At 43.5% G+C, this 25256-nt stretch overlaps 1 protein-coding gene across 2 annotated transcripts in view; it reads right to left on the bottom strand.

Moving 5' to 3' along the window:
• LOC310877181 (leucine-rich repeat transmembrane protein FLRT2-like) overlaps nucleotides 1-25256 on the bottom strand; it is a 33512-nt gene that overhangs the window by 5820 nt on the left and 2436 nt on the right. The window contains exon 1 of one of the 2 annotated variants that reach the window (XM_083790937.1): nucleotides 1-289. This exon is cut by the window's left edge and continues 395 nt beyond it. The exons of the other annotated variant lie outside the window; for it this stretch is intronic. The gene's annotated coding sequence lies outside the window, so the exon portion shown is untranslated. Of the gene's footprint in view, nucleotides 290-25256 lie in introns of those variants that run through there. 2 annotated transcript variants of the gene reach the window in all.

Here is a 25256-nt window from a genome sequence, read left to right as displayed (position 1 = left end):
ACGCATAGCGACGACATCGGAGAGCGGCGCTCACTTCTCCGGTCCACCAAGTCTCCCGAAACACAGTGAGTGAGGAGGACGCACTGCTGGCCACCGTGTGGTCCGCCACGGGCCATGACCATGACGGCCTGCGCCGACTTGATGGACGGTGGTTAAAAAAAGAAGAAAAAAAACAAAACAAAAAAAACTTGCCTTGTTCTTATGTTCGTAGCCTAATCCGTGGGAGATGTTTTCGTAGAAGAATCCACTTGATAGTGATCCGTGTGTTCCTCGCACCTCTCTCTCTCTCTCGCTCACACTCTCTCTCTCTCTCTCTGTCTCTCTCTCTCTCTCGCTCGCTCGCTCACTCTCTCTCTCTCTCTCTCCCTCTCTGTCCCTCCTACTCAGAATAAAGAATGCGTCTCTAGCAGCTCCTAGATGGCTGTAAGCCACAGAACCTCCCCGTTGCCCTCCTACTGCAGAAAATAGTTTCTTTTCAAGACGTTTTTAGCTTCGTGTGCAATTAGTTAAGCCTAACTAGGCATGTAGTATATTGGAGTTAATTGGCGACCTGAAAATCGGTCAGCGCGTAGCACAAAGGCAATGCTTTAAGTAGGCCAGTTTAGGTTATGAATTATGATAAACATGAACAATTTTAATTTCCCCTAGTCCCCCCAGATAAAATCAGAAACAACAGGTATTATATTGTGAGCATAATCGCCCCATGGATATTTCTTTTTGACCGTCGACGAGAAGCATTAGACATGCAGTGTGAATTGAATTCTTTCTATTTTGCACACACGCACGCACGCACGCACGCACGCACGCACGCACGCACACACACACACACACACACACACACACACACACACACACACACACACACACACACACACACACACACACACACACACACACACACACACACACACACACACACACACACACACACACACACACACACACACACTCTCTGTGACACACACACATACACACACACACACACACTGTGACACGCACACACTATGACACACACACACACACACACACACACACTGTGAAACACACACAAACCCACATCTCTGTTTCTGTTCACCCTTTCTCAGTCACACACGTACATTATGAACTTGGTATGTTCAACAATCGTCTGTGATCCATGGTTCTGGGAAACCGTGTTGTCATATAGTTTTCAATCTTCCTGAGACGTATACGTTGACCCCTGCATGAAAGGCACACGTACGTACGTGACGGTCATATCAGTTCCACAGATCAGCAAGTAAAACAAATGTTGTGCCTTTTGATCATCTGGCTTCAGTTGCCAAAATTGCATTAATTTAACTTTTTGACATTTGGTGACCCACATCTAACATCCAGCATCGAGGGGCCGTAGAGTAATGGCAAATAAATGATGTCGCCCGTGGCTCCCGTTCAAATGGCCAGCCTCATTTTGAGCAATCAGGGAGTCTGGTGCGTGTGCTAGCTATTGAAAGTCTTCTAATACATCAACTCCCCAGGAGATGATTTGGTTGTTCTCACTCTTTGCCTTTCATGTTTAATTTTGGCAGACACATCCCAGAGATGGACTGCCTTGCCAGGCTCAGTCCACAGCATTTAATTCCTTCATAAATCAACCAGCTGTACATGGCATGAATTATAGATTGCGAGAATTCAGAGGAGGCGGCGTCCTATTTTTATTTTGTTGCTGATGGACATGTTTCACAGCAAACCCACCTCGTGTCATTCTACCGTGTGTGTGCTGTGTGGTCGCCAGAGGTGTTATGAGTCGACATTTATTTTTTCAGTTATATAAAAAAATGCCAAAAGGCTTTTCTGGTCTTGAAAATGTTGCTGCCGTTTTCAATCAGACGGTTAAATGGTGTCATGGGGGTTCCGGGGCAAGTAGAAGCTCAGCTATTTTCATGCCGTGTTAATTTGTTCTGCTGATTGTTGTCAAACTAAACGGGGGTCTGGCTTTGTAAGAACATTGTTCTTGTTCACAAATATTGATTGTGCTGTCATGGAGGATAAGAATGACAAACAGGAAGTGCTAAATTGAGCTGTATTCCCCTTAAAGGTGTTGTAGGCTACGACAGAAGAGGCAAACAACCTTGTTTGTGCCTTTGCCTTGTCGCAATCGCTGCAGTATACAACAAGGCAGGTCCTCTGCATTACGGTCAATAAATGAAAGCATTACTTAATTCCAGCCTTTAATTACAGAAAAGCAGTGAAACATTGAAGCATGAAGCACCTTTGTTATCTGAAAGTGGAAACTCCCTGATAGACGCCCACCCCGTCTCCCTCATAAACTCCACTCTCGCCTTCAGAGACCCTCCTAACTTTTGGTGTGTTGTGTTTACACAGCAGCATTGTATCAAGATGATGATAAAACCTACAGTACTGTAGTACTGTATACACTGCCCCCGGATCAGCTCCCTGTGGAAGTCACAAGATTTTTGTTTCTTCTTCTTTTTTTAATGGCAGGCTATGATGCTAAGATGTGTTTATTCCTCTGCCATATATTTTTCTCCAGCCCCAGGAGATGTCATTAGCTTATCACATTGCTTCTACCATGTGTCCATATCTGGATGTTAAAAAGGTTCTACTTCAAAGGTTTCAAAAACTCCTTTTGGGAGAACTAAGGACCAAACAAAAAATGTGATGGATTAAAAGTATGTGGCTGATCAATTGTCTTTACTTAAAAAAACCATGCCACTGTAATTATGTTTGTCCCTGTCAATTATCAATCTACATGCTATCTTATTTCCCAGTGTGACTCCCCGAAAGGGATGATTTATTAGCTGTAAAAACTAGCTCATGACTCACACTGCATCTTGCGCGAGAGTGAGCTCAAAAGTAGCAAGGCCATTTCATGTGTCCTACAACACCTAAAGCCTGCTGGGTCAAGACCATACATTTAAGTGCCTGTGGGTGGTGCAGTGACGTAGCAGGCACTTAACCCTCCATCCCACACGCACCCCCAAAGCTGTCTTCTCAGACTTTAAATCATTTTAGCCTTCTGTCCTGTGCTTCAAACCCCACACTGTGTCCCTTTTGAACTTCTAAAATGCCTACGTAAATAAGGGGATTGGAAGCCCCTCTCTAGTAAAAAAAATAATTCTAAAGCTTGCTAATGTACAAAAGCGTAATTGCTTATTGCTACATGTCCCTGATTTTTTTTTTTTAATCTTTTTTTGTTGCTGTTCTTGGCTCCATCTGCAGTTCGGAACTCAATGAAAATACATATACTGTACACACAAGAAAAAACAAATAGTGCGTGGATGGATGTAATGAGAGGACACGACATCTCTACGTTTATAAAATATATCCCTCTAATTGTAGATCAAGAATAAAAACAAAATACTACTTCCCTTCCTCCCTTCCTTCCTTCCTCATTAAGAACAAGCTGACCACCCACTGTCCGGCATACAGTACATTCAGAATGAAGGGACTCATTCACATTTAGAATGTCTTATGCATATTTGTTGTTCTAACTATGTATATTTAAGACATTATTATCCATTTGCAAAAATCATGCTGGCCTCAATTCACTTCGTTGATATCTATGTTCTCTTTTATGTTCTGTTGTGGACCTGAGCATGTGTGTGAGAAAGACGAGTAGGGTACAATTACTCCACTGCTTGACATGTCATTACTAATTAGTCCATGACGTCCTGTCACATGTGATGTTGTTTTGTAGCCACGGGTTTTACTGCTTGCCTTCATTTTCAAAATGATGTGAAGTTTATCAGGCTCTTCCATAACTTGCACGGCTTATACTGTGTTCTATCAGGCCCTTTTTGTGCATCCACAGTATAGCGAAAGCGTGGTAGTCTCTCAACATTGGCATGTGAATTATAGGGGGAAGGTAAATGCAGGGCCCTGACTGAATGCTGTCCTGTGCTAATGCCAGGCTGTAAAAACACTGACTGACAACAAGCAGGGCCCTGTAGCTCCGCCGTGAGAGCGAGAGAGAGAGAGGGAGTGAGAGAGAGAGAGAGAGGCAAAGAGACACACACAGGGAGGTAGGGGAAGAGAAAAGGGAGCAGGCAAACAAATCGCGAGAAATAAGTTGAGAGGAAGAAAGAGTGATATAGACTGTTAACTGCATGGCGTGGTGGCGGCTTGAACGCTATTGGACTGTAATTGTAGAGGCTGAGACAGTGAGATGATGTAGTCTCTTGCCAAATGGCAGAGGGATTTGCAAAATAAATACAAAATAAAGTGGTTGATGTTTAACGTAAATCGCTTTTTCGGCACTGGACAATTGCCATCTTTGCTGACTCAACACATGATAGTATATATTCATGGTATTGAAAACGATACACACCCACGAAGCAAAATGTTTGAATTAGCATCCTTGATTGAAATCGAATAAACAAAGAAGCTACTTAGTTCCGCCAAATAAAGGTTTTATAATCTTATGGAGGATGGCTGATTTTAATCAAATTAAGAACGACACAGCAACTTGAACTGACTTCACACAGTGACATCAAACCAGAGACGCAGACGGAGAACGAGCGAGAGAGAGAGACAGACAGACAGAGAGACATATGCCAGGAAGGAGCAGGTCTTGGGGTCATGCAAAGGATGGGCTTGATCCCACCTCCAATCCCTGCAGCTTTTCTCCTGTTTGAAGACACATCTGGCCTGAATTTCCCTTCACGAACAGATCGTAGAGGAAGTCTTAGCCTGCAAATACTCTGGGTGGATGGAAAAGGAGTTCCAGGCAACTCCAGCCTCCCAGGCTAAACTGTACAGATACTGTATGCCCATGAGTCACCTAGCTGGGCCAGACCTATAGCCCGGCCTTCATCACAGTGGATCCATCCTGAGTATTAAAGGCACGGCTATTATATGAGTCATTCATATGCAGGCAACAACGTACTGGGCAGAATTATGTTTGAGCTGTAGTTATACTTAACCACACTGGATTAACTTGCCTCCAGTGTGGGTGTATTGTGTGTGTGTGCAGTGTGTGTGTGTGTGTGTGTGTGTGTGTGAGAGATTAGGAAACGTTTGTGCTCTACATGTATTTCCCCCCCACCCCCAAAAGTATTCCACAATTACGGCACTATTTATTTGACTCTGTGAACTTGTAAGGCTTTAACATGGAGACTTGCAAGCTGAAGTTCAAAGTCTTTAACCCGCAGACCCGTGTGCTCCAATCCTAATGTGTCAGACTCAATTGAAGTTCCCCTTCACTGGTCAATATGAAATCAACCAAACTGTTGAGAAAGCCCTCGACTAGATCAACATAATCTACTGAAAATTAGTTTTCACTCAAATTAACGTGGTGTTTGTGTGGGCTTGCTATCTAAAGCTCCTGCCATATCACTTCACTGTGTTGTGTTTAGGCCGTATTGTGAAAGGCTCCTTCTGCTTGAATGAATGAAAATCAGTGCTTATCATTAGCTTGACTTCTGGCTAAGTAACCAAGCCCCCAAACACCATGCTCCCTTGAACCTTCGCTTTCTGACGGCAGTCGCATCCGTCTGAGTTAGGTTATTGCATTATTTCTAATTAGAGTTTAAGGTGGGGAACGCCTCATACCAATTTGCACCCGCATGACCTGCGATGCTTATTCATTTTTTACATTCTAATTAAATGTAATTACAATATTTCATAATGGGACTTGAGTGTTTTGTCTTAAGCTCACGGGTGGTTTTAATGTTGATGTGGAGTTTATTTCTTGTCATGTTAAAGAAAGAAAAAAGAGCAGACATCTTTTAGAGCTCTGATTAAATTAAATTTGTATATCTTGGTTGTTTACATTCAGCTTGAAAACACACACACACACACACACACACACACACACACACACACACACACACACACACACACACACACACACACACACACACACACACACACACACACACACACACACACACACACATCTCTCTCTCTAGAGGGTTGCTGGGGCTGAGGCAGGGGGAATTTTCTTCCTAATGCCTGTATACTCCGGTTGCTTGCTTGGCTTTTGGAGTCAGAATCAGCTTTGTATTCTTTGTTAATGCCTCCAAAGAGTTGTAAAAGGCAGACAGGGAAGGATGATGAAATCAGGCGGGGTACCAAAAGGATTCCGTAGTTTTGATCTGGCTTTTTATTACCTATTGTTGTCAGCTTTTTATCTTGTCTTTCAAGTTCAAGGGGATGAATAAGGGGGTGGGCAGGAATTAGCATAAATCCAGATTACGTCAGAAGGCAGGTGAAACAGCTTTCAAAACAGACAGTTAACTAGATGATTATGCTATCAGACGACATTCATAAGCCGCTGGTTTTAATCCTCTGCTACGCCGTTGTTGTAGCTTGCCTTAACTGTTGGTATTTTTATGTTTTCATTTCACCTCTAGGCCTATCCTTGCTTAATTCATATTGTGCGGAACATTTGGCTTAACAACAATAAGCCTCACTCACTGTCGCAATGTTTGAGATATTTACTGTAAACTAAAAGCTTTGCTTTATTCAATTGACTAAAGTTGTGCGTTTTGCTCACATCAAAGTACAACTCTTGGATTCCTTGCCATGTTGCATATTCTTTGCTGCTTTATAGCGTGACACTATCAGACGACAAAGTAGCCTATACCAGTAAGACGCTCCGAGGGCAAGAAGAAACAACAGAGCTTCTTAATATGGTTGAGAAGCAGAAGCTAAACTATTAATCTGGTGTCAATGAGGTCAGATGTAGAGCTCATACATGCAGATGTAGTACGTCAAACCATGTATGGCTATCCAGGGTTTGATGAGGTCAGTGTCGTAATCTTCATATACAGTAGACGGCCATATATGGAGTGTGTCACGAGGTGTGACGGACTGGTGATATGGTGATGTGACGGAGTCACTGACGGAATCACTGACAGGTTTTGCAGGTTTTCATAGTAATCTGCGAATTATGGTCGCAATGAAAAACTGCGGTTCCATGATTCCATCTGGTCATAGCGGTTTCACCCCCATCACTAGTTTGTCCCATTTTGCTTTCACTTAATGCCACAGCAGAACCACAACTGTTTGAAAATAATCTAGCACAAAACCTCCATCCTTTGGGGGGTGTCTACACGAGCATTGCCACTCTTTACGGGGGGCTTCTGGGACGCCTGATGGATCAGCGCTGTGTTCCAGGTCTCACTTTCATTGGCCGACATCACAGGAAGAGGGAGAGAACACGGAGAATGCAGCTAAAAGTCAACTATATGAGAGTACTCGAAGGAGAAGGGATGAGTTTTTTGCGCGTGGGAGTGATGGTGTAAGTCATATTGATTCGAAGAGGATCTGTTTTCATTGCTCATCCTTCACTCGGCCAGGCAGAGATCAGTCTTCCTCCCTCCCCTAGTCCCTCTTGCTCAGGTGGCACGGGGCCCAACCCTGGCGCCTGCCACCCTGCCCAGATTAATTGAGGCATGGCGTTGTAAATGAATCACATATGGCTAATATCTCTCCACCCCGACTCCCTCCCACCCCTCTCACCTCTCTTCTTTTTTTTTTCTATTTTGGGAACAGCAGCTTTCGCTCTTCTGTGCCACTATTTCCTCTTCTCAATCCCTCTTCTCTTTAAAGAAATACAAAAGAGAAAGAGAGAGTGGGGTGACAGAATAAATGAACCAAACCGGAGGAGCAGACAAGGTCAGGTACTTGTTGGCTTGAGTTTTCTGCAAAATTCATGACTTTCCCTTTTTGGTTTTTCATTTTTCACGCTCTGCAGTCCAGTCTCTGTCCTTAAACTGGGCACGAGCAGATTAATTGCATTGTCCAGGGAGAGGTATATAGAAGGAACCGCTGCTTCTGTCCCTGTTGCCACCAAGCATTAAGATGAAGAGATCATACGTAGCTTTTGGTCTTTATTAATTATTTATGACACCCCAATGCCTGGCCAGAAAGAAGCAGAGGAGGATGAATGGTCGTTAATGGCTTATCAAGTTAATTGTACTAACAAAGTGTACTAGAATAGTATTTGACGCAGTAGGATACGGTTACTTAAATATTTATCAGTTAACTATGGTGGTGTCTGGCATCCTTTTTGGTCAGTGCTGACCAGGCCGACTCCAGAGGATACTTAATTGTATGTCAATAGCAAAAATACCAGCTCTAAAACCTCTATTATATGGAAGGTTCATTAGTGCAATATTCTCCTGATTATAACAAATAAGTATAGTGTGAGATATATTGTAATTCTTGCATTTCTTTATCATATCTTTTATTCATTTACAAAAGTAGTGTAGTAAAATGCTTCAGCATAATTTAATTAGACTGGTGCCCGGCTGTAAAGCACCGAATTGGTAACGATGGAAGTTGGAGATCCATGCCCCACCTGGCTATGCAATACCTGTTGTACCTGTGTAAGAGTACCCGTTCCACCCATCTGTCTGTGTCCCTTTTATCCTTTTATATGTCTCTCTGTGTCCCTTTATTCCTATATATGGAGTTCTGTCTCAGGCATGCCCAAATATGGAGTACAACACTCCATATACAGTATGGATTGTTGTGATGTCTGAACAGGCCAGCTCCATATATGGAACCTGGGCAGGGGTCCTATCCAGAGCCCAGACAGAGGCCTTTTGTGGCGGTTCTGGACAACCGTGGGTCCGACCGACTCAACACCGGGCACTGCACTCCCTGCAGGTGTGTGGAACATGCGTGTCGAATTTGAAGTCGGTGGGTCGAACGGTTCTCAAGTTACGTGGATTACAGACGTACATATGGAGTTCTGTGTCAGGCATGATATCCAGATATGGAGTGTTGTGATGTCAGAAGAGGCCAGCTCCATATATGGAGCCTAGGCAGGGGCCCTATCCAGAGCCCAAGCAGAGGCCTTTTGTGGCGGTTCTGGACAACCGTGGGTCCGACCGACTCGACACCGGGCACTGCACTCCCTGTGGGGGTGTGGAGCGCGTGTGTCGAAGTCGGTGGGCGAACAGTTCTCGAGTTACCCCCCCCCCCCCCCCCCCCCCCACACACACACACACACACACACACACACACACAAACACACACACACGCACAGAGAGAGAGAGTTGGTGCATTTATAGATAGTAGAATAATATAGATTTAATATAGATTATTTAATTTAGAAGTTAGTGGGCTTACATGAAAAAGCTACCCTTGTTACTCAATAATTACAGTAATGAGAGCACTTGAAATTTTGAAGTTTGTGGTCACCTCTGGCAGGACATACTATTAGAGACTGAAGTGATGAGTGAGTTAGCTAAAACATCACCAGGAAATACTCCAGTCACAATCCTCTGTTTCCTCAGTTGTCAGGTCAACACTGCGTTGTGTTGAATTAACTGTAGCATTCCTATTCTGGGCACAACGGCACGTCATAACAGGCCAACGTTTGACAATAACTGGATAACATTTGGCGAAAATAGCCAAACTACAAGCTCACAACCTGACGCAATGCAACACTTTGTGAGCTTGTAGACATGCTAATTTTGGCAAAGCGATTTGGTGTAGAGGGAAAAAAGAGGTGGCCGATTTATTAGACCCCTGGGGGAGCCGGTCAACAAAGTATAGGTTTAAGTGGTTGAAAACACAGTAGTTGTCATTTTTCGTTAGAGGAATTCAAGCCATGCAGCATCAGTCATCGCGTTAATCTGTTCCTGGCGTACTGGATGTTTTAGATGGTTGCTTGAGAAGGTAATCTTCTCAACTGAAGCGAATTGTCTGACCACTAACGAGAACACTGTCTCTCACAAAGAAACAGTGCTCTCATAGTCCCCTCTTATCATCAGCCTGATCAGGGTGTATTCACTTACTTGGCGAAGCCTCTGATTGTATGGTTAGAAATTAATGTGGTAGATTTATTGGACTTGATACAAATATCATGTCTATGTGGTTTGCCCATGGGGACAATTCCATTTATAAGAACCTCCCCGCTTTGACTGAAGCAAGAGTGAACCTTTTTTGGATTTGTCACTCCACATTTGCTTTAAGAGTTAAGCATTTGAAACAATCTGAATAATGGAATACATGTTCTGGTGGTGACACTGCTGTGGCTCCATTTCAAAGACATCTGGAAAAATATAGTCCCAGCCGGGTTTTTTTTCTCCAAAAGCGCATTCATGCCGTTTAAATGGCATTTCTTGCATTTCCGCTTAACATCCAGTATTGAGGGACATGTTAGTAAATCAAGTCGTGCAGACGTTCTAACCAATTGTACATCAAAACAGCTTGAAGACGATGATGCGTTATATTTAGATGCCGTAAAACTAAGCCCTTGTCTGTCATTGCGGTCGTGTGTATGCCTGTCAGTCTTGTATGCCTCCACATTTTGTGATCTATCCATAAAAACAGATGTTCATAAGATAGTCCTTCCTTTTTGATTTATTGACTTTGCAGCCCATATGTTCTTATGCACAATATGTTTGCGTTTGAATGTGGGCACCCTGGTTTTTATTAAATGTAATCTCGAAGGGTGTAATGCTTGCAGTAAATGCCATGTTTCTGTTCTCAGCGTGCCTTACCCACACACATTTGTCATGCCTAGCCACTTGTTCGGCTTACTGTTGTGATTAATTGTGTGGTCGGCTGCAGATTTACTGGGATAGTTCCCGCTGTCGGGACTCTTGTGTGGCGATTGGCCCCACAGTCCATGGGAGGCCGGGCGATGGTTAAACAAATAGTCGAGACACACAAAACACACACAGGCACACACGTTGAAACAGTAGGTTCACAGCTTGGGCCTCAGAAAGGTGGTTACCACACACACACACACACACACACACACACACACACACACACACACACACACACACACTGAACCTCTTTGTTCTCGCTGCGACTTTCAACCAGACACTTTTATTTGACAACAAGGCGTGTCCAAGAATCGCCGCTTACAGACGATGTCACTGTATGCAGCCAGCAGCCCGCTCAGTGATTATTATGGCCATCATAAAACAACCATGTCACCCCTTTTTCCCTGGGGAGAATATTTGTATTACAAGATCGAAAGAAAGAAAAGTGGAAAAAAGTAGGCAACACACACACACACATGTGCGAGAAGAACAGAGAGGTATGGCAGAAATCCCCTTGCTGTTATTCAAAACTGTTATGGCAACTAGAGCTAGCAGGTATTTCTCATGACTATCTGCTTTCCCCTGGGTGTCGGGTGTCTTCAGGGAGCGACTCGGAATGCTTCAGAAAGGTACTTGGAATGCTCCGGCTGCACATGGAAGCATTTTGGAGAGAAAGGAGGAAGTGGAGGGAGTCACCAGAGAGATGTAAGACGAAACATTGCTCAATGTCCTCTTCAATGTATCTCTTGGAGGTAGAGAGCATTAACACATGTTCCATTGCTGATCTATCTCTCTCGCTCGCCCTGCATGTCTGGAGCGGTGGACGCTGAACGCTGGCTGTGGTCCAGTTCCACTGATAGGTTAACAAGAAGAACTTGTTCTTATCAATGGGGTTCTTTATGTTGTCTGTACACACTCTGCGCAAGTGCGCATGCGCGTGCAGGAACATACACACACCAACGTACGCACTCAAATGTACACACAAACGTCAGCAGACTGAGTAACAGAAAAACGTTGTTTGTGTGTGTGTGTGTGTGTGTACACAAATAGAGATGCGCACACACGCAGGCATGCAGACACACACACGCAGTCACGCAGGCGCACGCACATCTCTGCCCATGGGTGCTAGAGTAGTGCTGACATCAGGAAGGTGTTCATCGCAGCACTTTAGTAACGCTGTCAGGTATCCACTGTTATTATTCTTAGCTGGAGGAAATTGAACCGCCTAAGCAGGGAGGGATTCTATAAAGACTAGGAGAAGCGTGTGTGTGTGTGTGTGTATTGCGTGTACACGCATGTGTACAAACTGTATGCATGAGTGCACATGAGCAAGAAAGAAAATATAATATAATATGCAGGCGAGGTGTGTGTGTGTGCGAGTGTGTGTGTTTGCGCACGCACTCGCATGTGTGTGTGTTCGTGCATACTGCATGCATGTGTGCAAACTGTCCATACATGAGTGCACATGAAAGAGAGAGAAAAGATATGCAAGTGAGATATGCCGGGTGGATATGCAGGTGTGTGTGTTTGTTTGTGTACCCATAGGTGATAGCAGGATAAAGACAGTATAATGCAAGACGAGGTATGCTGGAAGTGTATGAGACACACACACACACACACACACACACACACACACACACACACACACACACACACACACACACACACAGTGCGTGCGCTGACCTGGGGCAGGGGAACACAAAATGAGTAATGGAAAGTGTGATCATTGCCGATCAGCAAATAGATGATAGGAGAGGGTGAATGTTGTTCTTGGCTGCCGTTGATCTCCTCACTGAGGATGAGGTGAGGTCTTGGGAACACATGCCAGTGCCCAGGCTACCCCCGTTGGGCCCAGTCATGATAATCTTTCAACACGGCTCACCTAAACGAACAGGCTTTTGGACAGCCTTTAATTACTAACAGACAGCGGTGTCAGGTAACTCTCTTTCTCTCTCTCTCTCTCTCTCTCTCTCTCTCTCTCTCTCTCTCTCTCTCTCTCTCGCTGTATCTCTCTCTTCCTCCTCCTCCTGGCTCTCTCATACTTCCTCCTCCACCACAATTAGAACCCTTCACTCATGTCAGCGAAAGCCTTGTTTTTCTAGCTTGGAATACCACACGTGCACAGTGCACACGCGGGCCGGCTCGCACAGCCAAGAACCAGACGATGCCCGCACTGTACTACTGTATGCACACTTGGCAAGCGCTCATGTACTTCAGAGCGTGGATGCACACATTAATGCATAAATATGCATGACAAACGCAAACACTCACTATGACAACATAGTGTGTGAGTTATGTTAAGGGTATATTTACACACTCGGATTTAAATTTACACTCAGATTTAAATTCACACTCAAGTCCTACTTCCAACAAGTACAGAGACTATATAAATACAATACTGTATGCTAACATCCCCCGCAGTCCTTGCCCGGGAGTAGTAGTGCACGTGATGTCCTAACATCAACAAAACATTTCTCAATCTTGAATGTTTTCCTTGAGGGCAAACAAGGTAGAATGTTTATCATCTATCTTAATTTCCTTTAGCTACTTACAGGAGAGCGTGCTCTTATTTCAAAACACCATTCTGTGGTGGGGCTGCCTCTAGGGATATTGGGGGGGAGTCTAAGATTGGCTTGAGGGATATACATTGCAAATCGTTCTAGTTAAACTTTGGCTCATTTAAAGGATATTTACAGACTAACGGGATTACTTGAGGGACACACAGCACTAAAGTAAATTTGAGTCAGCAATTGATTTGGTTGTCTGGCTATGAGATTATGAATTACTAGAGCGGTGCCCGCTGACGCCTCTACAGTGGTATACCCGTTGGCCCCTGGCCTACTTGGAACGATGCAAGTTACTGCATCAAACTTATTTATTAGCACTGTGCTAATAAATACGTTTGATGCAGTAAGTTGTCCGTCTCTGTTCCCTGGAGTGTGCAGTCCCTTCCTTGGAAGGTTTTTCTCTTTTTTGATGTCTATGCCTGCTAACTAGACTTGCACCTCCTTTTCCTTTTTGGATGTGCAGGAGTCCCTTTTTTGTCTCACACATATATATATATATATATATATATATATATATATATATATATATATATATATATATATATTCTGTTCACATTGCATTAGGTATAGGGTATAGGCTACTGTGAAAACAAAAAAAATCAAACCACCAGAGACCATTTCTGCCACTGAATGAAAATAAAAGGCCTCAATTATTTAGAGTTATTAACTTGCCGTTGCCAATCCAAATTTGTGAGAAAGTGTACTAGGCATTGTTTTCTACTGGAGTTGAACTGGGGACACAATGTACTCGGCTACCAAGTTACGTTAAGTACCACCAAATAAGAGAAGAAGGGGGGGGGGGATCCATGAAGCTTGAGGCAACGTAAGCTTAAGTACATTTCCAATAGGGCTTTTTCTCTCCAGCCATTTAAGGTATAAATTCAACTCGTCACTCTCCCTAATGCCTGCAGTGCTTATGAGAAAAACAGGCCAGAGAAACTTCATTTCCCCCTGAAACAGTTTACTGATCTCTGTAGCCTGAGTCAATAAATACAAACACATAACTTTAATCCATTCTGTACGGGAACCCCTTTTGGTGCAATATGTTATGCTTTAGCTATTGAAAAATAGCAGATCTACAAGCTCATAGCGCGCCACCGAGTGGCGCGCTACAAGCTTGTAGGTCTGCTATTTTTTTTAAATCGAAGAACGACTGACATAGAAACATAGCTTTTTCAGAAAACTGTCAGGATGTAGAAGACGTTTTAGAATCTGATTTCAGGTAAAAATGCGTTAACTGCCCCACCCCTCAGTCTGCACACCAGTCTTTATTCCATCCAATTCCTGCCTGCCTGGCAGAAGGAAGGTGCTCGTTTCTCGGGGCTCTCGTTCAAATGGAGGCCACTGGGCCATTTTACACAGCGGTGCGAGAATGAGAGATTTCTAATGACTTTGCTCTCAGGATTGTGTTCCAATGGGAGCCCCAAGGCCCCGCGCCAAGGACCTTCCAACTCACCGCAAGTGCTCAACAACCAGTCCCATAATTCTGGACGCGGGCAGAGCATGGGGTGTGTGTGTGTGTGTGTGTGTGAGGGGGGGGTGTTTGTGTGTGTGTGTGTGTGTGTGTGTGTGTGTGTGGAGGGAGGGGGGTGCGACTGTGTGTGTGTGTGTGTGTGTGCATGTGTGATACTGCTACCACATGCTGAGTCTCTCTCTCCCTCTCTCTCTCTCTCTCTCTCTCCAATTCTGAATATCAGCCAAGTATCTTGAATCTCACACCTATCAGTGTTTGTATGCCGACACGAGGGACAATTCATGATATGGATATAGTCTACAATTTTGTGGAATATTAGGCAATGAAACCATTAAAATGTGATGAAGAGAGAGACAGAGAGAATGGAGAAAGAAAACTCAGATTTGTGGTTGATCTACTCTACCGAGTATTATCTTGTTTCATGCAAATGTAATGCATGAATAATGAGTGCTGAAATGTACCGTGTCAAAAATTAATGATCACTTGTAATTGTGAAATTAGTGGTTTGTTTGTTCAGTATTTCGTAACCCCCAAAACTTCCTAATTGTTTTTCAGAAAAGTAAAAGTATGAAAGATCTCACATTGGAGGCTTCCAAACGTAACAGTGCAGTCGCCGTTTGTCTGGGGGTTTAATACTTTTAGTGCATTGCAAAATAAAGCCCCATAAGCCTTATATCCATTTCAGCGTCGGGGAAATGTCAAGTTTATCTTTAAAATATCCAGTATTTCTCAGTAGAGACTGAGAGCAGAGGACTCCAAAAAACTCTCAAGATGAAGGAAAGAAAAAACTCTAATAAGCTCTCTGTCATTCTGAACAGTAGGCCTATACATAATTATCTTCTCAATATTCTCAGTTTTAAACTGTAAAAAATATCCACAAAAAACATTGCCATTGAGATACAGTATTTAATTGAGCTTCCATTAACCCATTTAGACCTGAGCTCGATTCTACAAAATGTCTTCTAAATCCTGACAGTTTTCTGAAAACACTATGTTTCTATGTCAGTTGTTCTCAAACATTTTTATGTTAAGGACCCATAAAAATATATGAAATTGGCCGGACCTTCCAGAAGCAAAGATTTTAGTTAAAAACGTTCGCTCTGAAAGAATATATATTCAAAGATTTGCGCCACATGTGCACGATTTAAAAAAAATAGCAGACCTACAAGTTTATAGTGCCGCGCTATGAGCTTGTAGATCTGCTATCTTTCAACAGCTAAAGCATAACATAATGCAAAACACCAAAAGGGGTTCCCGCCCAAAATGGGTTTTAAACCATCTATTTGAAAATCATTGTCCATAAGTGATTTTTTCATTACAAACCTCTGTCATTAATTGGGCCATGGTCCCTTTAAATCAAATGGCATTAGCTTGTGATGTCATAGGAAGAGGAAGTAGAAAGTTGGGGAAACAAAAGGAGCATAAAATTGTTCAAATGTTTTTTCAGGTACCAACCTTAGCCAACACACTGTTTATGCTGCTTTACTTTGATGGACATGACATTATTTTCTCGTCCGAGAGTTTGCTTTGGAAATATAACAGTTTTGAAAGGTGTTGTTACTCTAAAGCAAATAAGAAAGAAAGTTTCCCTGCTGAAAATCAGGAATTGTGAGATGCCTGTCACCAGGAATGATTGATGGTGTGTCCAGCCAAATGGAATTCTAGTAGTGAAAGGGTAAGTCATCTTTGAATAACAAAACACGTGTTCAAGCCTAGGGAGAGTCCTGAGGAGTCACTGTTCCATTAACCACTTAAGCTCTATACTTTGTCTTGTGACACTTATAGTGAAAAGGGCAAATCTACAAGCTCACATCATTTTAGCTAACTTTAGAAAATTTCCTTTTTGGGAAAAACGTATATTACATGACCAGAACGGCTGAATACAGTTCTTGGCTCATAATTGCACCGTCGGGGAGCCTTTAAGTGCACTTTAAGTGTAAAATTCCATCAGAAAGGCTTGGAAGTCCTCCTTGTGTCCCTGAATGAGTATTGGGTATTAGGGGGAGAGAAAGAGGAGAGCACTTGACCCCCATTGTCCCCGTGTTCAGTCATATTTCCCTGTCACGGTAATGGGCCCACGCAGCGCCTCCTCTTTCTCTACCATATCGGTGTCAAAGTCAAGGTATAACACACAGGCATGCAGCAACACACACACACACACACACACACACACACACACACACACACACACACACACACACACACACACACACACACACACACACACACACACACACACACACACACACACTCACACACACACGTACATTTGTCATTGTCACTGCAACATGAGTTCATCACCTCCATCAAGAAAGCTACATCATATCCTTTCAGGAAGGGAGCTACTGTACACAGTCACACACCTGCCCGTACAGGCGTGCACACACACACACCCCCCCCCCCCCCCCCCCAGACAGACACGTATATCTCTGCTTTACATGTGGCATTCCAGGATGTGCCTGTTTTATCTGCATTCTTCCCGTCACATTATGCCTCCTTTGACATTTACAGTATCTAAGGCAAAACAAATTGCACAATGGAGCACGTTATATAAATACAGCAACGCTAAAAACAAACCCCAAACAGACATAAGACGTGGGAACCGGTATGCACAGCCATGCCGACACCAAGCAGTTTTTAGTGTTCAGTTTGAGTATTCGACTGTTTAAGACTTTTATTGCATTGTTAGTTGTGTTTATATTATGTTGCGTCTCGAGACGCAACGGTTGACATAGTTTTGTCTGGGGAAATAATAATCCATTCTGTTTGATCTGTGTATATATGTATGAGACATAATAAGAAATCTACATATGGCGTCGTGAACGGTTGACTGACAGTGATACTGACAGACTCGAATGCTGTGTAAGAGTTCACAGGCTTGTGATTGTATATAAATGAGGCGGTTTAGTTGCAAATAACGATGCGGTTTTACACGAATGTGCTGCTTAATTTCTTACTTTCTTTCATTCTTTTTCTCTTTTTTTTTTAGAAAAAAGACCACTTTGAATTTTGATCCGGTAGGAATTCGGTGGTTTTATTTCTGAGGCGGAGTTCTTTTTTAAGAGTAGTCTCTTGAAACCACCGTTACTTTTACACGTCTGGGTCCATTTATGTGAACAGTCCCTGCTGTACAATTTCTCCTGTGTTAGCAATACTCTTGGACTTGGTTTTCACCAACTGTACTCCCCCCTCTCCCTCTATCCATATCTCTACTTCTGGCTCTCTCTCTCTCTCCCTGTTACTCTGACTACAACATGTGGGAGACAGAGACACAGCAGGTTTTCGGAGTGGAAAATTGATTATAAATAGGCGATGTGAGGGATCCACGGTAATAATGGCGGAGAGTGCTCCGTCCCGCGGCACAATGTCGCCACAAGCTATCAGCTGCCTTAGCGGCCGTGCTTTGATGCTGCCCAGTGCATATTCTTCTGCTTTGACACTGGTAAGCCTATATGCCTCCAGAGGGCTCGGCAGGGGGTCAACTAATGGGCCCACTGCCATCTTCCCCTTTGCTTTGGAAAAGTGGCAACAGCTATTTTATTCCCGCTCCTTTTTTTCTGTTTGTATGCTAAGGACCTGGTTACAGAGTACATTAAAGTGCAGCCCCTACAAACCCAGATGGGGGACGTGGTGGAGCAACAGCCATGCAAAAGAGACAGGCTATAGTGTACGTTAAGTAAGCGGCTACCATCTTTAGGGCCAACACAAACTGACTCACACCTTGGAATCTTTCAATTTGCCTGTAATAAATTGCAGTGGGAAGCAATTGCCGGGGCCATGTGCTGAGGAGGTTGAAATTGAAGCCTCTCTCGTGTGAGGACACTCAGGCGAAGAGAACAGTGGGGTGGTGTTTTTTTCCCTTCCCTTTAACAGGGATGGAGGGAGGGGGGGGGGAGCTCACTAATTGTGGGTCTGACTAGCTAGCTGAGCAAATGGAAACGATATACAATCACAGAATGTAATGCATACACAAACACGCATGTATGCCCATGTGAACACTTGAACACACAGCCTCAATGAAACAGAACGTCCTTGTCAAATTGGCGACGGCAAAGCCGTATTTGCGCCTCAGTGTCGCCCCTGCTCGGCATGCACGACAGCGCTTCTCCTCAGTCACACAACAGTAACCGGTTGGGGGGGGGGGGGTTGGGGGGAAGAGAATTGGCAACAAATGCAGACACTCCACTCCAGTATATATCCAAGCAATTGGCCGTATTCAGACAGCCGCCATTTTGGTCTCACGTCACTCTTGGCCGGGACAAAAGACTAAAATGGCCACCATGTGAATACGGTCACTTACTTACACAGCCAGAACTACAGCTTTATCCGAGAGAGAGACGGATCTACGTCCTAGCTAGTGTGTAACACAGCATAATATATTCTGTACGTCCGTCTAGATGACCTCGGTCAGCCTGTGTAGTAATACACACCCGATGTTCCGCTGCTGGGTTTGTTTTGGGCCCTCTCTGCTTCCTGCTGCATTAGTGCCCAGCTGAGTGGTGGCCTGAACCGCTTTTATTTAACTGCAGGTGGCATTGGTGACATGCATTAGTCGTCTTTTGCCCAAAATGCAGACTCCCCGGTGGGCTATGCCCAGACGTCGTAAATGGATAAAGGCCTCTGAGGTGCTGTGGTGGGATGGCGCTGGGGTGGGTGGGATTTGGGGGACGATGGGGTGGCGTCTGAGCCACAAATGGAAACACAGGCACTCAGGCAGAATCTAATAAGAGTCCAACCCGCAGTGATGCAGACGGTATCAAAACAAGTATGGGGTCTAAGCATGGGGTTCTTTTGCAGGTAATTTGGTCTCCCCCCCCCCCCCCCCCCCCCCCCCCACACACACACACACACACACACCATCATGCTCCCTCATCATTGCTCAATTTCACCTCAGTTAGAAGTGGTTCATTGCTTTTACAAGAAAGGAATATTTGACGTTGGCTGGTTTTACGGATTCCATTCGGTCCCATTGATTCAAAGTGCATATGGGTCAGCGTCTACAGTGTCTTTAGGATTTCTAATATCGCTCGGGACTGCATGAACAGCTTGTTTTTCAGACAATGACCAGATTTTATGTCCCTACATAAATAAATATATCTTTGCGAGAATATAAAGCACCAAAAAAAGGATTGTTTGAAGAGACAGAAGAAAGAGAATGAGAGATTGGCAGGACCTTGAACCGCGCGGTCAGCGTGCGGGTATCGGTATCAGATAACGGCGTGCATGTTTTATTGGGTGACGGACAAATAAAGAATAGCAGAACAACGTGTGGGAAGACAGACACTGGCCTAAAAGCCTCCATTCATCCCTGAGTCATGTTTCACTGGGGCTGCAGTGTCAGGTTGGGCCCTAATCTTCTCCAGATGCCCCACCGAGAAAACAACATCTCTAGCTATACGACCACAAGGCATATATATATATAAGAACAGAACGGAATGGAACGGAATGGACGGATACCTGATAAGGTCATTGATTTGCATGTGTGCATGGTCTCTCTCTCTCTCTCCCCACCTTAGCAATGAAGTCTCCCCAGGTCTTTATCTGACTCATGTGTTGTCCCTGTATGTGTGGAGCCGTCTTGTCCCTCCTCCGCGTTGCCGTCCCGATCAAAACGATACCTCCTTCCTCTCCTCTCCTCTCCGTCTGCTCTCGTGTCCTCACGCTCTCTCTCTCTGCGCTCGGGCGCTTATTGCCGTTGGAGGGGAAGAACAAGGACAATATATGCATAACCCTCTGCTGACATGCTGTCTCGTTTGATGTGGGGTTCTCAAACAGATGCCCCATCCCCTCTCCAATGTTATTGGAGATATTATAGCGCTGCCTGGTTCCGTCTCCGATTCCCTAACTCAAACTAGTGTGTAGAATGCTTTGCTTTACGCGGGGGGACACATTTCTTCTTATTTGTTGATGGGACTAGCAGGGCTCTATGCTAGCAGTGGTACTTGGCCCAGGTCTGCATGACATCTGCTAAAACCTAAATCCAAAACATCAATCCATAGTAAATTGGCTGCTGGTTTGATTGATCTAGGACTAACGGTGCATAATATTTCCGATGTGCCCCTTGAGCAAACATCAAACTGCTCCATGAAAACGGCAGTATTAACTGAATACGTTAGTGAGAGGAAATGGCCAGTTTCTCACAGTGTTTAATTGTGGTTCCTATTAAATTGTGTTTAATAGTATATCTGCCCTAATGAAAACGCACTATAAACATGCACATATTTACGAGCTATATCCTCATTTGCTCATTCCCATCCGCCGTTGTGTGTCCAATGAAGCATTTGGCAATAAAAGTTTGAGGAATATGGGAGAGGAAGAGGCATAGAATGGAGAGTTGCAGGTCCCCTTAGAGCCACAGTGTGAGCAGGAGTTGAAATGGAAGTGTAACTAGTAGGGATGAGACTGTGCGTTCCTCGCTGTAGGCCACAGGTCTGAACGAAGGTCATATTAAAAATGGAATGTGTTCATTCTGAACGCAAGCTAGAGGCTACCATGAGTCACAACACAAATCTTGTTTTTCTTAAAAGGAGTTGTGGATAATATGCCAATTAAGTGAGAGATATTATTGCATGAACTGAAATATAGTAATTTGATTAATTGGCATATTTGTAATAGTGGTGATGTCTTGAAGAGATTTGAAATAAATCAAATCATCCCATTCCAAATGGTAGAATTCAATTGAACTGTTTTTCCACAACTAACTAAATAAATAAATGAATGTGTGAGGTTGCACCACCTGCCGAGTTGGATCTGTTTGACAGTGTGGGAGTTCAGAGTTGCGTGGCTGAACAGGGGAGGTGAGGGAATGTAAGAATGGATCACACACAGGGCCTACGCACGCTGTTCCACTGGCCTGACAATTACAGAGCCATTTGCTGTGAAGCTGGCGCGTACAGAGGACGAAACGCAACACTCTGCAAGCAGCTGACTACGTGAGCTAACTCAGCAAGCAAGGTGTAAAGTACAAAGACAGAGTAATGGATGATATGTACACAATGTTAGAGCTTGAGAGCACCCGTACAGAAAACTAATAATGGTCGCTGTTGGGCAGAAATGTTGTCCAAACACTATTTATTATTTGAAAAAGAAAAAAAAAGGAATATAAAATAGTGACATTTTCTGACCTACAAGCTTACAACGTGCCATATTACGATGCTTTGAGAGCTTGCAGATCTGCTATTTTCACGATTTTTGTGCGACACCCTTGTATGATGAAGTAGTACAGTAGGGCATGAATTTACGGGGGGAAAAAAAAGTTGAACTATGGAGATAAATTGCTTTCTGCCTCACAGCAACAATATGAATTGGAGAGAAATTGCCAAACATGCATGTATACATGTACAATACATGACGTGATGATAATAATATACAGAATGTATTATTAAGATAATTATATGACACGCACACGTACACATGCACACCTTTGAGTGCTGTCAAACCATGGGAGCTGTCAGTGTGCTTGTGCAATGTGAACGCAGTCAGCTGAAACAAGAGGACGTAGGCAGTGAAGCCAGGGAACCGGACACACATGGCCATGTTCAGAGACTAATGACACACTCAATTATTCACCAGCCCCATTAATCATCTATTTATTGGAATAAGAGCAGCATTAGCGACCAGAAAGGTCACACGACATTGAACCTATAGCATTAACTACATGTCATATCTATAGTTTATTTTTCCCCTGGTTTTGTCTAGTACTTAATTATTGATTAATTAATTTAATGTATTGATCTACTTACTCACTAACTTATTTATGTCTAGGCTAGCATTTCGTCAAGGTTTTATGCTTTCGTGCAAGTGTGTCCGGGCAAAGGAAAGGCCATAATTTGACAGCTAACAGGAAGTACTCGCATATTGACTACTTTTGTGTGTGTGTTTTCTTTGGACTGGAGGCTGTTGATTTATGCTGAGAACCCACATCACGGAACTGAACCCCATAGCTGCAATGAACCTGGGTGTTGCAACTACATAAATACCAGCTGATATTTCATTATCTGGCCCAGAAGGGAGATATGAACACCGTGAGAGAGAGAGAGAGACGGAGTGAGAATGAGAATGAAACAGTTGAGTGAAATATTCAATTTGATTCAGTATGACAGATATACAATCTACAAAAATCTACAATCGGATTTAATAAATAATTGGTTTTGGCAGGAATTTAAATTTGCCTTTTTTTCTTTCACATTCATAAAAAATGTTCTTTTTAGCAGCTCTACAAGCTCACACTGTGTGTTGGGAGCTTGTACTCACACTATGTGTTGGGAGCTTGTACATCAGCTTTTTGTTTTGCTATTTTTGTGTGATACTGTTGTACGACGAAGTATAGATGGGGCTTAAGACTAATCAATTCAGTCTATTACATTTACATTGAATCGTTGATATATTTAAAAATATATATGTATAACGGTATTCTCAATTATTCGATGAAAGAAAATAATCAATTGTTTGCAGTCCTAGAATTAAGGTGACAGACAGACAGACAGAGGGAAAAGTAAAGCTTGCAGAATGCATCAGTGCATGGTAAAAGTCTTGTGTGGAGTGTGGTTGGAGGGTAAAGTGGAGGAGTGCAGCTATGCCGGCATTGCCTAACCTGACGCTGCCAGATGAGGGCGGTATTGGGTAACCATGTTCCCCAACACAGCACTCATCTGGGATCTCTCAGGGAGTTGAGCTGACAAAAATCCGTTCCGTACCGAACCAATCAGCGTGAGCTAAGGGCGGGATATGTGCGAAACCGGATGTGAAGCTATATAGACACGTCAATATGATTGGTTGTGTTTGCACGCCCACACGGTGATAGACAGACGGTCCCATCCAATCATCTACCAAGTATCTTGAAAAAAAGGAACAGCCCCGTCATCGAATTTGCTTCCGCGATCCCAGATCCCAATAAGCTGTGAAACAAATTTGTGTAGCAAGCTTCTTGGATCTGGCAGCGTCAGGTTAGGCATTGCCCGTGTGGCCAGGCACTCCACATCGCTTTTTATCTGCCTTCACCAGGCTCCAAAACAAACAACAATTGCATGTCCACCCTGCTCACAGACCATAAAATGAGTGTCTCAACCTCTAGTCTACGTAGTGCATTACGCTGTAAGAAATGACAATGAAGCATTAAGCTAGCTTTCTCATTTTATTATGGATTTAATTTAATACAGATCGATTTTTATGATATGGGGATTAGGTTATATCACCCTGGGTGATTTTTTTTTCCCGTCTCTAAAAGTTTTGGTTGCTTCATGATCAAAGTAGATTTTTTCAAGGACAATTCTTGAAAGTGTCACATATTATTTGTACCCTAACATAATAATCCTCAATCTATTGCAACAAAATGGTCAACTGGTGCAACTATAATTTGACCAAGAATCTATTAATAAAACTTTTGGATTGCACCGAGCTTGTTAATTTCTTGCAGTGTTGCAGTCCCTGAACCTCTCCACACATGACTTGAGCTTGGGGGGAGAGAGAGACAAGCCAGTCTTAAGTGGATACTTTGAATGTTTATAGGGCTTCTCATCCCTAAGTGGCTTAAATTGCAGGTCTCTTTGAGAACAATATGTTACTATGGCAATCGGAGCTGTGATTTTACCTTAGTACTTTGCTGTAAATTTTATTCAAAGGTGTTGTCTGATGGACAGTGATTATTATTTTTAAGGAAATCATTAGTGTCCCTCCATAGTCAAATTACCTTTCACATTGAAGTACTTGTCTCGATAATGAAAAATATTTGAAAAACGTGTCAAGTATAAATCAGTAAAGTATAAACAATTAAAGGCGGTTGGTGGACACTTTCATTCAGGCATTAAGAGATGAGCTCAGTGCGAGGGGACCACAGACAGCTTGATCATCTTTTATCTTATCTTAGTTTCATTTATATCCCGAGCAGCTGCATGTTCTCTTCTCCTCCAGAAAGACCATTCCCACATGCTTTACAAACTTATCGAAAGGCTTTACGGGGTGCACTGTAAGCAATGTTGACTACATGTCAGTAAACGGATCCAACTCTCCAGACTGGAGCCACCAGAGCAGCCGTGGGAGATTATGAGTGTTTCATGAAATCTAAGGCAATGGACTTTGTCATGGAAGACTGCGCTAGCATCTGTCCGACTGTGCGCACCAGACATAGAAAATCTGTTCTATCGCTAACTGAGTCTATCACAATGGACATTGTGCTTCTTTTTCAATTTGGTGGAAAGAAACCTGCACTGCACATATACTGTAATTCAAGGATTTGATTCGGCATGCCATGCCCAGGTATTATACCTTTTTGGAAAACACACATTCACAACATTCCTCGCGAATTACAGAGATGTGTGTTTATTTGAGTGGTGGTAATAAGAATCCAGGCCCTGTCTGCCTGAGTGTGGACTGAAAGCTGAGTCACAGATGTATATATAGTATCTTTCTTTTTTTTATGGACACTTAGCTTCAATTAACCCTCATTCTCCTCTTTGCCTATAATCACATTATCCTCTGGTATTTGGCTGTGTTTTTCTTTCATCCAGGGGAGCACATCTCCTCCCAAGCCCCATGCCCAGGGGAGGGAGAGACGATGTGGGTTCTGTGTTTCAAAGTAACAAGCTTCTCCCTGTACTGGATCTCTTAGTTGGCCAGAAAGCAACAGTCTGTCTGGTCGGTCTCTCTCTCTCTCTCTCTCTCTCTGCTGCTTCCCTTGCCCATTCTGTCTCACTTTCACCCCCTCTTTCTTCTCTTTAATTTATATAT

Source organism: Protomyctophum parallelum (genome assembly GCF_964188405.1).
Source record: "Protomyctophum parallelum genome assembly, chromosome: 19".
NCBI classification, from domain to species: Eukaryota; Metazoa; Chordata; class Actinopteri; order Myctophiformes; family Myctophidae; genus Protomyctophum; species Protomyctophum parallelum.
This window is presented reverse-complemented; position numbering and strand designations above follow the sequence as displayed.